We start from the raw sequence: 5,923 nt of genomic DNA on the forward strand, positions 1-5,923 counted from the left end.
CCTAGTGTTTTCTATATGGAAAGTTTTACAGTAGGCGTATACAGTTTTTCTAACTAATTTAATCTTTCTTAATTTTCTATAAGTCAATTGAAAATCGCAATTTAGAGCCATGAACGATCCGAACTTATGTGGGACACCGTGTACATAGACGGTCCAATCCCTAGTAATATTAGATATTGGGGGTCTCCAAAGAAAAGTTAGGGCTCTCCAATGAAATGGTCGTAATGGCCGACCGTTGCCTCTAATGCTTGGTTTCTGCACATCAGAAACCTAATGCTCGGTTACAAGGGCGAGAAAGTCTAATTCAGAACCCCAAATGAATGATAGATTCAATTCAATACCAGATTCTATATAGATGGTCCAATCTAGTCGTTCCAGTTCGTAACCGGTTCTTACGCCCTTCCCCCCTAGAAAAGTTTCCCCCGTATTATTCTCCACACTGCCCACTTTTTGTAAAACTATGTTCTGATATTAATATGCTTGGTTCGGGTTGAATTCCGAGTCTGATATGTACGAATGTTTTCTTGATTTATGGAAATCCAATAAAATCAAAAAAGAATCTAATCAGGAAAATGGCTTGAACAGAATAAAAAGTTTGTGTTTTCTATATCTAGTATTTTATGGATACATACTTTAAAATATCATTTCTGTCAGGGTGTACACTGCACAGGATATTGCCTTTTAAAAAAAATGTCTTTCTTTCCAGGACGGGGGGCTTAGCACCTGTTGGGGCCTGATTTTGAGGATCCAGGGGGGGGGGCGCCTCTAACTACGCCTCTAACTTCTTAAGGATCCTTAAAGGGACTGTCTCTGTACTTTTAAGGGCCCTCTACTGAATTTGGGCCATTTCTGATTCAAAACTGTAGGATTTCGGATAAAAAACGGTAAGATTTCTGATAGAAAACAGTAAGATTTCTGATAGAAAACAGTAAGATATCTGATAGAAAACGGTAAGATTTATGATTAGAAACGGTAAGATTTCTGATGGAAAACGGTAAAATTTCTAATTAAAAACAGTCAGATTTCTTATTGAAAACGGTTAGATTTCAGATTCAAAACGGTAACATTTCTGATAGAAAACAGTAAGATATCTGATAGAAAACGGTAAGATTTCTGATTAGAAACGGTAAGATTTCTGATTGAAAACGGTAAGATTTCTGATTGAAAACAGGAAGATTTATGATTGAAAACGGTAAGATTTCTGATTGAAAACAGTAAGATTNCCTCAATTGGTAATCACCGTAAAGTCTCGTTTTCTGAGATTTGAATTTAATGCATTTTTAACACAATTTTCGACATCTATCCGGGTTTTATGGCATCTGTATTGACTTAAACTAAAGTTTCAATTTGTTTCCAGATGGGTTTGGTCAACAAAACTAGAACCAAGGCATAGCTTATTTTAGCCGAATCTTAGAACCAATTTGCTGATTTAATGACTGCTTTTCATGATCGGAGTTAAGATACTAAAAGTTTGATCTGTCTGTTTACTAAAACTTACCTCACCCCGGCCAAAGTAAAATCTATCTCCATTTAAAAGATATTTTCAAAAAACCTTTACAGTGTTTAAATTTTTGTTTTTGCCTATTCGAGTTTAACATCTACAACAAAAATAATTGCGTGCATAGAAATAAAAAATTTAGAAAAATCAGTGTCATCGCGCCCACTAGTGAAAATGAAGTATTAATTAATTGTTCACTAATTATTTCTAGCGCTTCATTGCTATAATTGAGGAGCGCGCATGCGAAAAGGTTCAAAACGTAATTTTATTTCTAGCTCTTCATGTGGAATATTTATAGATTATATTCGAAACTGAGAAGCATCAAAGAAAGCTTTAAAAAAAACGATTTAATGTCAACATTTTTATTTCTGATTACAAATTGAGGTGGTGGAGATTAACAATTGAGTAGCGCGCATGCCGCTAAACACGTTTGGGTGGCGGTGATTACTAATCGAGGACTTTTGCACTCCCCCTCCTCCTGAACTGTGTGTAGCAAAATTTCTTATGTTTAACGAATTCCCCTGAAGTTGCAGAGAAGAGAAGAGAAGCGTATTTAATTTCTAAACAATATTATACAGCTAAACACAGCTATACACTGGGTATAAAGGAAACTTCATTGACTCGAGGAACTCGAAGAATTTCCATAAATAGACGCGGCATTTTCCACATACCCCGCACAGTATCAAAAGCAATATTAGAAAAAAAACAATTTTAATCAAAAAAGGGTCTTAACCAGAAAAAAAACTATTAAACAAAGACAACCTTTACATCTTTTTCTGAGCAACATAAAGGAAGATATAATCGTTTTTCTATCTCGAAAAAATTCAAATTCTGACAATTTCTTTGTCTCTAATACTGAATAGATTCACAAGTTACTGAAATACCAAGAAAACCACAATAAAATATTATGAAATTTTGGAAAGAAAAAAAACTTTGTAATTTTTAACAGTATTAAATATACAGTGGGCATGCGGGCAATTTAAAATTACTTCAACAGGACCTTTAAATATGGAGTTTTAAAAAAGAGGCTTTTCATTTTTTTCCACTTAATCCCCATGATTCACTCATTTAGAATTTAGGAATATTTTTTAACTTATATTTAAACAGAATTTGTTTCATATATGAACCGCGCTAACGTATAGTTCAACCCTCTCTTGTGCACCAGTTCAAGCTACTGAGATGCAGTTGAACCCCTTGGTTTAACCATTTCTCAATATTCATAAAATCTGGTCCACGGTATAAACAGCCTTTTTCCAGAAGATATGAGATGGTTTAAACAATAAAAATGTCTGGGATTAATTTATTATGTGAAAATTTTGATCAAGAAGTTTGATTTATTTAGACAATCCTCCTCTTATACCAGGATACAGGGTGTCTCAAACACCCTCCTCTAATACCAGGATACAGGGTATCTTAAACATCCTCCTTTAATACCAGGATACAGGGTATCTTAAACATCCTCCTTTAATACCAGGATACAGGATATCTTAAACATCCTCCTCTAATACCAGGATACAGGGTATCTTAAACATCCTCCTCTAATACCAGGATACAGGGCATCTTAAACATCCTTCTCTAATACCAGGTTACAGGGTATCACATCCTCCTCTAATACTAGGATACTTTATGTCGTCGTTATTTAATAATTAAAAAGACTAATTCTGAAAACTTATCCACCTCCAAAATAGGAGTTTTGAACGTCGAATTTACGCTCAAACTCAGGGTTTGCAGATCTTTAAAAAGTTGTATATATCTCAAATGAATCCAGAAGAAGTTTTCCACAACACTGCATACTCAGTTCAACTACCTTAGATAGCCAGTCACTCCTTTTAAACTAAAAGGTTTTCATCATCAGGTTTAACAAACTTCGTTACTTAAACCCAAAACATAAACTATCTGCAACCTTTTTGTTAACAGAGGATGCACCCTAGCATAAGCTTTCGGTGCATTCTGAAGGGATCTAGAGTACATTGAAAGAGGACATGGTAGGGTTTAGTTGAGAGTGGATAAGACTTCAGAGACGACTGTACAGAAATCATTTAGTCATTTATAAAGCACTCGCTTTGCCCGTCGAATAAAAAAAAAGATAAAAAAATTAATAGAAAAAATAGATTTTTAACCTTTGTAACCCCCAGGCTACCCATGAGTGTCCACAAAAAATGTCAGCCCATTCAGTCCAGTCGTTTGGTCGGCTATAGTTAACATATATACGAATGTCTTGTTTTATTATATAGGTTTATAGGTCTTTATTAAAGTCTCATCCTTTGTGGGTAACCCTGATCAATGAAATGTATCACTTAGTGTTTATATATTCCGTCATGGGGTTTAGTCGTATCTGATTAATTAAACAGCTAGATCAGACACCATATGTATAAAACAGTAAACAAAACATGTTGTTCTTCCTGGTTCTTTGAATACTTGATCATGATCTTTTCTTCTTTCTACTTATTCTTTTGTTCTTATTTTGGTTCGTTATTCGTTGGTTATTTTTACTGTTTTCGTTTGTTTTCCTCTTTCTTTTTTGTTTTGTTTATTCTTTTGTTCTTGTGCTTTTTTATTCGTTTTATATTCTTTTGTTCTTGTGCTTTTTTATTCGTTTTATATTCTTTTGTTCTTGTGCTTTTTTATTCGTTTTTTATTCTTCTGATCTTGCTATTATTTCTCTTTTATTCGTTCTTTTTCTCTTTTTTCTTTTTTTGTTCTTGTCTCTAGGGTCCTTTTATATACATACACAGGACGGTTATAGGATCAAATTCCTAGTTTATAAAGGACCGAAGTAATATTAGGGTTCAAATATATACAGGACGGGAGTAGTATTAGGGTTCAAATATATACAGGACAGGAGTAGCATCATGGTTTAAATATATACAGGACGGGAGTAGTATCAGGGTTCTAATATATACAGGACGGGAGTAGTACCATGGTTCAAATATATACAGGACGGGAGTAGTATCATGGTTCAAATATATACAGGACGGGAGTAGTATCAGGGTTCTAATATATACAGGACGGGAGTAGTATCAGGGTTCTAATATATACAGGACGGGAGTAGTATCAGGGTTCAAATATATACAGGACGGGAGTAGTATCATGGTTCAAATATATACAGGACGGGAGTAGTATCAGCTGGTTCTAATATATACAGGACGGGAGTAGTATCAGGGTTCTAATATATACAGGACGGGAGTAGTATCAGGGTTCTAATATACACAGAACGGGAGCAGTTTCAGGGTTCTAATATATACAGGACGGGAGTAGTATTAGGGTTCAAATATATACAGGACGGGAGTAGTAACAGGGTTCAAATATATACAGGACGGGAGTAGTAACAGCTGGTTCTAATATATACAGGTCAGGAGAAGTAACACGGTTCAAATATATACAGGACGGGAGTAGTGTCAGGGTTCAAATATATACAGGACGGGAGTAGTATCAGAAATCAAATATTTACAGGACGGGAGTAGTTTCAGGGTTCCAATATATACATGACGGGAGCAGTATCAGGATTCAAATATATACAGGACGGGAGTAGTATCAGGGTTTTAATATATACAGGACGGGAGTAGTATCAGGGTTCTAATATATACAGGACGGGAGTAGTATCAGGGTTCTAATATATATAGAACAGGAGTAGTATCAGGGTTCTAANATCATTACTTTGTTTATATCTCAAAACAACCGTAAGTTTATCCTAACCACAATACTAAGTGTTCTTTTACAACATTGCATGAGAGAATTTTAAACTTGGTTTTTAATTAATAATTACTACTAAACATTGTAAATGAGAATCGTTACCGTTAATTGTACGTTTTTAACAAACAATACTAGATTATAAAATATGTCTGATGATTAATTTTATAAAGTTTTGACAATTAGTGTAGTTTTGTGTATCTGAGAGTGTATCCATCTTGTGTTTGTTATATTAGGCCCAATCTCAGATTGTTTCCTTAGTGGACTAACTAAACGAAGGTGACGCATTTACGCTGAAATAGCGTCAGATGGTTGGACGCACGACACATGTTGTTGCCTACTCTAAGGATAGTTTTTACGATTGGTTCTTGTTTAAAATATTGTCCAAATCTAATTCAAGATAAGTTTAGCTAAAATTTCAAAAAGATAGAAATTGCAAAATTTGATAAAAAAATTCGTTGCATACTTATAATCACAATCTCGATATTCTCTGTGGACACTTTTGATGAACTCTGATAAAACTACACATTTCTATATATTTTATATATACCTATATTTTATATATACCTATATTTTATATATACCTCCCCTGACCGTCCACGCAAAGCTGACTAGATGCCAGATTCACAATGGTACTCGTGAAACCTTTTTCTTTATAATGAGAGAGATATTGTCGTTTTTCTAGGTTTGACACGTCTTTCACTCTGATTATTCCTGTATGTTTTCCCACAGCAT

The sequence above is a fragment of the Eurytemora carolleeae genome, unplaced genomic scaffold (assembly GCF_000591075.1).
Source record: "Eurytemora carolleeae unplaced genomic scaffold, Eaff_2.0 scaffold970, whole genome shotgun sequence".
NCBI classification, from domain to species: domain Eukaryota; kingdom Metazoa; phylum Arthropoda; class Copepoda; order Calanoida; family Temoridae; genus Eurytemora; species Eurytemora carolleeae.